Source organism: Miscanthus floridulus, unplaced genomic scaffold, assembly GCF_019320115.1.
Source record: "Miscanthus floridulus cultivar M001 unplaced genomic scaffold, ASM1932011v1 os_2057_1_2, whole genome shotgun sequence".
Classification (NCBI taxonomy): Eukaryota; Viridiplantae; Streptophyta; class Magnoliopsida; order Poales; family Poaceae; genus Miscanthus; species Miscanthus floridulus.
In genome coordinates, this window is record NW_027098073.1 from 1 (window position 1) to 11,039 (window position 11,039).

The window sequence follows — 11,039 nt, forward strand, 5'->3', positions numbered from 1 at the left end:
CGGAGACTTCACTTAATGAACTTTTATCTTTTCTGATTTGTCAACCAAACTGACTCTTGTCATAGTGGGTTTTTGGTAGTCATGGAGCTATGGCCATGAAGTTCAGGTGCTGAATAACCAGGCGTGATGGGCTGATGGCCAAGTGAGACATCTGTTTTTCCATGTTGGTGCGCTCCAGGTAATTTTGTCTTCGAGTCTTGCCCTCATTGACTCTGTCTTCCTCTGTGCTGTAGTAAACTTTGATTTCTTTACCTTTTTTGATTGTGCTATGCTGGTTTCGGTTTTGTAAGAGACAAATCCATTTAAAGAAAAATATATTCATTATGAGGTAATGCAAATGAGACAGGGAGATGGGGGAGTGGCGTATGCCCCATTTTCCTATTCTTCTCGGCCAATGAATTAATAGTGAATATTGTTTTGCTCTTGCTTATTGTATCTTACAAGTTTCAGCTACAACATTACAATTCTGCAATTGCATTGTCTTGATTATTGTATGCCACTAAAATCCATTGTGTATTCATGCCCTCCAATCCGTCGTGTATTCCTGCCCTCTCCAAATTTGTTGCTAGGATGATTCATACATGCAGCTCAACTAGCACTTAACTGCATTTGGGGAAGTTCTTTTGTTTTATATTTCTTCCTTTCCAACTAGACTTCAGGTATGGGAAGATGCACAAATTGATTTGTTTTGGAATTGTTAGCAAATGAGTTTTATGTGAGAAATCAGACAAACATTATTTCAAAATTTTTTTTTGCAAACAATGGCTGAAGGATAAGAAGCTAGAACTGATAGTAATACTACAAATAGTATTACTTGTTTTGCCTTTGCTGCAAAAGTATTCAAATAATACAAACTGTAATCCATAAGAGAGAACACAAGTTCCCTAGAAGGGCATTTTGATCAGCACCTTTATATAGACAAGTGACAAGTGCATGGTTTCAATCATATTTGGTCCAACAGTTCAGAATGGGTGCCTAGATTATTTTTTTTTGCTAGTAGAACTACATAGGCGACCTGCAGTATTAGTAATTCGGGGTTTTTGATGTGATACTGCGATGGTCGTATTGTATGATGATTAATCAGGCAACTTAAAAAAAACTAGACTTGTAAGATAAAAAACAGAGTAAATTAATGAGATTGGAAACATAGCTTAGATTTCATCCCTATTTGCATATGCTTGCATCTGGTATGGATCCATTAATATATTGGCCTGATGTGTACATACATGCATGTACAAAAATCAGGGTATTGCCAACTAGTGTGGTTTAATACTAGCATTTCTTTTTGAATATTCTTCCCCTGTTTTACATGGCATCTCAGTGTATAGCTAACATATGTATCTCTTAATTTTTTTCAATGCAATCATTCATCAATGTGGGAATCTAATCGGTAATCAAACATGATTCCTGTCTTAGACCTGCTAAACTTGAACTCTAAAGACTTCCATATAGAATTTCTTGAAACATATGATTACATGAAAATAGTACACAAAAGAGTAAATTATGCTAGTACTTTTTGATCGAACATTTGTTTTCAGGCTACCTTGGTATATCATATCTTCCATGCAAATTGAGCTATTTTGTGGTGCTTTTCAAATTAAACTGCAAACCACTCACATTTTCCTTGTGGCTTAAACAGGACGAAGGTTGACTGAGAGAGAAGCCTTGAACTTTGCCTTGTGGAGCTGGCTCTGACAGACAGATCATAGATGTTGCCTACTAGGACCACAGCCTTGATTAGAGCTGTACCTTGAAGTAGCCGTGCCCTCCCAACTTGCTGTTTCTAGTAATGTAAATGTAAACAGGTTTGGGTGCATGTTTATAGACCAGCCGTGTTTTTTTATATCACTTGGTGGGTATGTGTCCTAGTAATGAAAAATGAAATTCGGTCTGTTTGTGGTGGAAAATAATTGTGCTCTATATATTTGATTTCAAAGTTCAGATTATGACAAATTTGTGCCAATCGAATGGGCATTGATAGTCGATTTTCATGCCAAGCAAATCTAAGACACGTATAGATTATTTGTACAATAATAAAACCAATCAATATCTGTTAGTAATGTGGTCACTTTACAAAAAAAAGTTCAGAAACCTGCCATGCGAGTGTCACGGGCAAAAAAAAAATCTATAGACAAAAAAATCAGTTTGGAAACCTGCCTGGCGACTCTAACGAGCGGCAAAAAAAACCGAAAAAAATCGGTCGACAAAAAAATCGGCATGGAAACCTGGCGACTAGTATGGTTTTTTTTTAAATGGTGCGGGTGGACAGTCGTAGCGCTTGCGTCGGGAAAAAAGGGAGGTGAGCTGCGGGAGCGCGCCGGCGCGCTGCGTGCGTGGAAGGGGTCGGGTACTGAATAATAATCGGTACCCTGGGTACTAACTAGCGCAGTCATATATATATATATATATATATATATATATATATATATATATATATATATATATATATAGGGAGAGGCTATTCAGTAGCCGGCTACAAAATAAGTTATTCTGTAGCCACTTCCATTTACGATAATTTTATATACTAATTTACGATAATGTCAATACATATTTACGATAGTTGGGTTACTATAACACATGGGGATATTTACCGTAACGTTATATTAAACCACTTAGTAAGGAGTTACTATAATCTCGTAAATTAACATAGTAATTATCGTAACTCAAAGTGGCTACAGAATAAGTTATTTTGTAGCCAGCTACAGGGTAGTATATATATATATATATATATATATATATATATATATATATATATATATATATATATATATATATATATATATATATGGGTTGATTTAGATGTAGTCTAAGGATTTATTTTAGTTTATTTTTATTGATGACATATGTGAAGTAATTTAATGCAAATTAGGAGTACTTTATATTACCTTTCAATGGCAGAGGTGGGTAGCTTTGATATAGATTTAGCTAAATTGTCATTTTACTCATGTGCGTGGCAAAACATGCTTTTTGTTAGCGACACATGACACATCTGTTAGGGGAGAGCAGGGCCGGAGATGAAGTAGCAGTAACATATTTAAATTGCTGAGGGCGGGCCGGGGTGGAGGATGTTGGGCGATTGTGGGTAGCTTCACTGGCGGCGTTGTTGCTGCTCGCCTGCCGTGGTGCAGCCAACGATGAGGTGTTTCGGTAAGAACGGAAAAGGAAGAAGGATGAGCCATTTGTTCGCATGTTCCCAACAAACAGGCATGTACAAAATAAGAGCCTCGATAGATTTAGAGGGTTGCTTCATATTATCTTTGATAATGGTATAGGTAGATAATTTAAATACAAATTTAGGAGGTTACTTTGTTGCATAGGTGGCAGCTTAATAAACAAATTAGATCCAATATATATTATTGTCACTGTTGATTAGAGTTTATGTAATTGATGGCAGGATACTTCTGTTTTCTCTAAGAATTTCTAGGATTTTCTCTTTTTGTCCCATCTCGTGATGACTGATTAACATGGATATCCTTCTATTAGTAATAGTAAGATTAGCCAGATTAGTTTTTTTCAAAAATAAAGTTGGTAAAGTTAACATAACTAGGTTCTTATATTGTTGTTTGCCATCATGTTCTGCATTATGGAACATATCTCCAATTATCTTATTCCTGATACACCGTACCTTTTTGCTAAGAGCAACAGAACTTTCCATTATGACCAGAGGGACCGACTAATCTGATATGGTGCCATCAAAGTGAACTAAAACAAATTTAGAAAGTCTAGAATAAAAATAAAGGATAATACTACTATCCAGAAATGTACAATTTACTTATTTATTTATAAACCATGAACAGTTAATTAATGGGTGGGTACATAGTCTTTATTCTCTTGTGTGGTTTCCAATCACATTGTTTTAAACTACTTCCCTCAAATGGAACTAAAATTCAGTGGCATATTGATCTTTGTGTTATGTTGGGCCAGACGATAATGATTATATGCACCCACTAGCTATGAATCATAGCTACCCATTTTCACAAGTCACAATTTAAAATAAATAGAATCTTTGTCAAATAAAAGTTCGCGTGATTTTATGAATATTTAACAAAAAGAATGTAATAACGACGGTGCCATTTGGAAAAATAGGGGCTACGTATGTACTTAACTATCGCTAAGGATGGATTTGGAGCACCACTTGTCGATTACTCAACTGGTTGAAAGCCAGCCAGCCAGGCAAAGTGATGAGGTATGCTGCCTTTGAAACTCTATAAAATAGTTGATCGCATGTATGCAGCTAGTACAACTTAGATAGATCTAGTAGCGACAGATGGATAAGATATAAAGGTGACATATAAATATAATATCCATGCATGGGATATGTATTATAGATTGCATGCAATCGGTTTCGGATCGCGGCATCACACAAATCCACTGTAGGTATGCGCACTGGCCTGGCCGGTGAGGCAATACCGGAGACCGACGCTTTGCGAGTGCCTAATGCACTTGGCAAAGGTTACTTTGCTCTCGGCAAAGTCTTTACCGAGTGCAGCACTCGGCAAAGAGCTTTCGGTAAAAAATCTGTCGGCAAATAATTCTTTGTCGAGTGCCCGACACTCGGCAAAGTTGAAACCGAAAAAAACCTGAAAAAATGGGGAAAAATGGAAAAAAAAATTTAATCGGTGGAGGACCCCACCGGACAACGCCCGCCCATCTCCAGCATTTTTTGCGTAAATTTCTCAGCAACGCGGCCGACGGGATTCGAACCCATGATCTCCCCTACGCGTGAACCTCCTCTACCACTACACCACACTGTCACTTGTGTCTAGATTCTGTTTTAGTTCCCAACATATTATACTAAACCGAGTGTAAATTGCTTGTTTGAGGCCCTAAACGAATTCAAATAAAAAAGTTGTAAACTACAAAGTTTCATAACTTTTCGAGATCTACACTTTTAGTTTAGGAAGTTTTTCCATCCGAGGTCGTTTACAAAATTTGAATTTCAAAATTTTGAAATTCAAACGCAGTTTTGCATGACAAGATGATTTCAAATCAAAAAGTTGCCAACTACAATGTTTCATAACTTTTCGAGATCTACAAAGTTTATTTTGGTTGTTTTTCCATCCGAGGTCGTTTGAAAAGTTCGAATTTTAAATTTTTGAAATTCAAACACAGTTTTGCATGACAAGATGATTTCAAATCAAAAAGTCGCCAACTACAATGTTTCATAACTTTTCAAGATCTACAGAGTTTATTTTGGTTGTTTTTCCATCCGAGGTCGTTTGAAAAGTTCGAATTTTAAATTTTTAAAATTCAAACATAGTTTTGCATGACAAGATGATTTCAAATTAAAAAGTTGCCAATTACAAAGTTTCATAACTTTTTGAGATATACAAAGTTTATTTTGGTTGTTTAGTCATCTGTTCATCCGACATGGTCGTTCCAACATTATTCACAAATCTTATATATCTCTCTTGTAGTTTCATAAACTACAAGAGAGAGATGTTAGATTTGTGAACAAATTTATTTTCACTTTGTCATATGAAGAAAAGACCAAAACAAACATTGTACATCTTGATGAGTTATACAACTTTGTAGTTGAAAATTTTTTCATTTGAATTAATTTACTGCTTCAAAATGTGCTTTGAAATTTTCTTTGCCGAGTGTAAAAAAAACACTCGGCAAAGAGCTTCTTTGCCGAGTGTAAAAAAAAAACACTCGGCAAAGAAGCTTCTTTGCCGAGTGTCAAAAAAAAACACTCGGCAAAGAAGCTCTTTGCCGAGTGTCAAAAAGAACACTCGGCAAAGAGCTTCTTTGCCGAGTGTCAAAAAAACACTCGGCAAAGGCGTCTTTGCCGAGTGCCCGAAAAACAACACTCGGCAAACCATTTGACACTCGGCAAAGAGCCGGTCTCCGGTAGTGAGGTAACAGTGACGAGGGAGAGAGATGCCTATTCTTTAGCTTGAGGCATTGGTGACTATTATTCTTTATCTTTTGATTTGCATCAATGCATGCCTTTATATCTTTCTAGATTCCAAAACCACAACAGGATGTACTACATACGTGAAGATCACATTTGCAAGGCAGCTAAAGGTGTGGCTTGTTGGGCGCCACATTGCAACAAGCAACGAGAGCTATAGCACACATTCCTCTCTGCATATGCATGGTAGGTAGGGCTCCCAGTGGAATCACTTTTGTTCTGACTTTTATATTTGCGTTTTCTTTTATGCAAAAAATGTATCTTTCTTGTGGAATCCCATATATATTTATTGATTCTATTCTTGTACATGCAACGACTGGTTTGCTCTAGGGGCAGGACAGTGATGGCAAAGTGGTACAAATACTCCGATTGATGTACATATGTGCGAGTACGATCGAATTCATGCTTCACTCCTTGGTGGATGTCATTCTCACTTGATCTTCTGTTCTTGTTGTGCTTTAGTTTAAATTAGTTTTCCACTATTTTGTTCCTACAAAATTGAAACAAGATGAAATCCCACCCTCGTTCTAATTAAGATATATATGCATTGAAATTTCTTTAATTTTTGCGAGGATGTTAATTGTAAAAGTTAGCTGGCTTAATACACGTGTAGAAATTGATGCTACACTGTGATGAGAACAAGTTAATAATATATTTTATTCACTGAGAAAAGTTTTATTGTCCTTGGATGGTATATGGCTCATAGGATTGGCAGGAACGAAGCAGATGAAATTCTCCCAACTAAACATACTGGGCGTTCCAACTTTGGAAAGCCATACGATGAGTAGTTTTCCTTCTTTTCTGAGATAAGCATATGAGAATATATGAACATCATTTATTTCCCACTTCACTTTGAATATTGTATTTTTTTAGCGACATGATGGGCCATGGTTCAGTCTCCTTTCATTTTCTGAAATATGCCGATTATTGTTGGCCAGATAAAATTTACAACCTTAGCAAAAGTTTCATCTTTATTTCTATATGTCTATTGTGTATTTTTCACTTAGAAACTATATTTTTGTTGACCTTTCGATTAATGGGATTACATCCATATATTAGCAGTAGACAGTGCACATTATTAGGTTGAGTTATATGTGTTACTACTTGATCAAGTTCTTTGTCCATATGTTGTTGTCCGGGAGTTTCATAAATTTTGGTAATGATTCACTATTTTTATAGTTTAAATAAATTTATGTGTGCCTATCAAAATAAATTTTGTACCGTGTGTCACCCAACAAAATTCAAAATTACATAAAACAATATGTGGGCTCATATGTTCCATTCAATCATTGCTCGTGGAGATAGATGAAAAATTCAATTGTTTTGGAGGGAATATTAAACCTTCTGTCTTCCATATTACCATAAAATAATTCTAATAATACATAAAGTACGTGGTTTGAAAAACAAAAAAAAATGCTTGAAAGCATATTTTTGGTGTATATGCTTGCTACAGAATTTTCAGAAGGGGGACTTGCACATCAGTCACAAAATGGATATACTTCAAAATTAGTTCCATTTAACTTAACTCAAACTTTGAAGTTTGCACACCTCAGATCAATTTTGACCTTATGTGCACCTCATACTTTGACACAGCATGGAGTCATTTTTATCTCCTCTCAAAATGAACTATGAGACGTTGCACTATTTTTTACTTCACCGGCTCCGGCTCCTCCACGCACTGTACCTATGAGCCGAAGCCATTTAAAGCCATGCCAAACGTGGCCAATTAACTCTGTGCAAGTGGAAGGGCCAAGGATGTGTTTGTAAATTAAAATTGGTTCATGCAAGTATATTGCTGAAGTAACCAGTGAACCATATATATATATATATATATATATATATATATATATATATATATATATATATATTGACATACATAGCATCCAATGCCGAAGTATGTGGCCCTGGTCTTGAAAAAAGTATTGGCTGATTGTTTAAACCTTATCATAAACTTGGGGATGTTTCAAGCTTTGAAAAGATTCCCTATTTTTGCACAAGTTGGAGCCAAGTAAATTATAATAAATATCTATATATTCTCCCTATATCTTGCTAGACCCCACTTGAAGCTAGCTGTTCCAAACATTATCCAGAGTACGCGCATGTCGTCCGATCCGTTAGCAACTTTATCAAACGGACGTGGACACATGCATATGTAGGAGAACTATGCGTCACTGATGCCTGCATGTAGACTATGGTGATCACATGATGTAACAGTTTAATTATTATATGTTGGTTTTCATGTTAGGAGGCTATTAATATTTTATAAGATAAGAACTGGATTCGCATGCACTATATAATATCCGAGTGATTGATCTGACTAATGAAGAGTGTCTATTAATTATTATTTTAGTGTGAAATCTAGGTAGCTAAATTTATACCAAAATGGTCAGGATGGGTAAAGAAAACAGAACACTAGAGTGATTAATTGAATTGCAACTTACCACCTCATGGTCCCCATTTTTGGATTTCATCACTCTATATTTCAAGAATGTTAATTACTCATTCCGTTCATGTATATATATTAGCATTAGCATGCCCAAGATGTTTTGTATTTGTTATTACAGATGAAGTGTCAGGGAAAAGATTTGTATGTCCCTCATAAAAACGCTCGTGCCATCGTCGCTCCTAATTGGCTGCCAGGAAAGAGATTGGGAGATAGGCTAATGAGATCTGCTCAGCACTCTTAAACAGATATTTTTTTAATCGTCTTCATTTTTTCTTTTTTTGCAGGGAAAGGTTGAGCTTTATATTATAGATAAACAGGGTTACAGTACTAAATGGACAACAAAGTCTGGTGCTTTCTTGATCCACACAGTCGAACAGAGATGTTCACAAGCATGTTGGCCTAATTCATGAGCAACCATATTACACATTCTATTACAGTGAACAAACTCAACCACTCTAAGCTCATCACCAAGCAACTTAGCCTATTTCGGTTCTACTACAAATTTGGATCGATTGTCTTCATTAGAGATTAGAGCTTTGCAAATTGACTGGCAGTCAGTATCCAAGACAACAGGTAAATCTTTTTTTATCTCTAGACAACAGGTAAATCAATCCATTGAATCGCTAATCCCAACCCCTCCGTCGGCACCATAAGTTCAGCTACTTCAGGATCAGAACAATGAAAGAGAATTTGGCTTGAAGCAAATAAAACTGCAATTTGCAACCAGCATGACTATCGCTAAGGCCCGCATCAGCATTTACTTTCACATGCACAGGTTGTGGTGGTTGCCACCGATATTGCAACCGATCTCCCTATGCACTAGACTTGTGATTCAGTGGGATGGTATTCACTCCTGCCTTTCCTTTTCTATCACTTGGTACCTGTTGCCGGCCTTCCACCAAACTTTGCTGATAGCTAACCAGAAATACGTACAGAACCCTCAATCGACATGGGAGCTCCTTCATGTTTAATTTGGCTTCCCACAATGCTCAAGGATTAAGTAGCCAATCTTGATCACTTAACTATATTGTTTCTTCAGGCGGTAGATCCCATTCCCTCCTCATAGACTCTCTCAGTGCTTTTGCTTTCGGGCAGGTGACTGGGAGAGTAGCTGGGATTCAGACCTGACCCACCATGAGAATACAATACAAAAAATAATGAAAAAAAGGTGCATTTCTTCTGAAGAAAAAAAATGAAAAGGAGCTAAACGACAGGGATATGATTATGCTCTATAGCACTGCTCATTTTGAGCGTGCAATCCACACGTCGAAGATTCTTTATGCCCACAGGCCACATCTCTCTCTCTCTCTAGATCTCTATCTCCGAATCTCTGTCCTCACTATCGATACTTATCTCATACAAGCACCCACTGTTCTCCTCATCCTCTATTGGATGAACACTATAAAAAGGGCATCGATCCCACCCTGCACTCGCAACAACAAAGCACACAGCTAGCTAGCCCACAAACACTTCAGCACAAGCTAGAGCTAGCAGGCTAGCTCATTGTTCGCTAGATAGCCTGCTCGATCGACTGTCGTGCCAGTGCCCGATGGCGGAGACGGTGTCGAGACTGTCGCCGGAGAAGGCGGCGGTGATCTTCACGACGAGCCAGTGCCCGATGTGCCACACGGTGACGAGCCTCTTCTCCGAGCTGGGGGTGTGCGCGGCGGTGCACGAGCTCGACAAGGACCCGCGCGGCCGTGAGATGGAGCGGGAGCTCGCCAGCCGGCTCGGCCGCATGCCGCGCGTCTCCGCATTCTTCATCGGCGGCAGACTCGTCGGCTCCACCGACAAGATCATGTCGCTGCACCTCGCCGGCAAGCTCGTGCCCCGGCGCCATATGGCTCTGAATTTTGCTAGCAGCTGGAACGTAACGTAACCCCCCGAATTTTGCACCTTATTTCCATGCATGCAACTAATTAAATACTCCGATCCTACTGGGGGGAGGAGGGGTCTTAAATTAAGAGCTAAGTACGTATATACTGATACTGATGTCGTTCATATATATGCATGGGTAGGCTATAGAGTGCGTTCACTAATCGTAAGATATGAGAAACCTATCTGGACCGTCCGATCACAGCGGGTGGTTGGGTTGAGAGAACTTTTCCTTTTTGATTGATGATGAGATCCTGCGAGGTTTTGTGTAACCTCCCCTTTCCAGTTTTTCAATGAGATATATATGAATTTTGATGTACCTCTCTGTTGCTATTCTTGGATTGTTCTTGCATATATGGGTGGGACATGGCACAGCTTTTTTGGTGTATGTGTGTTTGTGTATTATATATAAGGATTCAAATACTCCGTACTTGTTCTTTTGTTTGACGGCCGACCAAACGGTGTGGAATCGAACTAAATGCATACAACTTCTTTTCTCATCGATCCTGTCATGCTCTACATCTTTATCATATTTGCAAACTACTCCTTCCTTTCAAGTTAAATCAACTTTACAGTTGTCCTAATCCAACTATTTTAAGTTGGACAAACTTTAAGAAAAGAACACCAATATTTATAACACTAATTTAGTATCACTAAATAGATCATAAAATATATTTTTATAATATACTGACCCGTGGCCTAGATAATGTTACCCTAACTTAAGGTAATTTGACTTAAGGTGATTCTAACAATTAATTTGTTTTGGGATGGAGGTAGTAGTACATTTGTCTTCAAGAAAAG

General features: G+C 37.7%; 1 pseudogene; it reads left to right on the top strand.

The window, feature by feature from the left end:
* The first annotated feature begins 9,787 nt into the window (after nucleotides 1–9,787).
* LOC136534572 (glutaredoxin-C15-like) lies at nucleotides 9,788–10,557 on the top strand (annotated as a pseudogene).
* The last annotated feature ends 482 nt before the right edge of the window (nucleotides 10,558–11,039 follow it).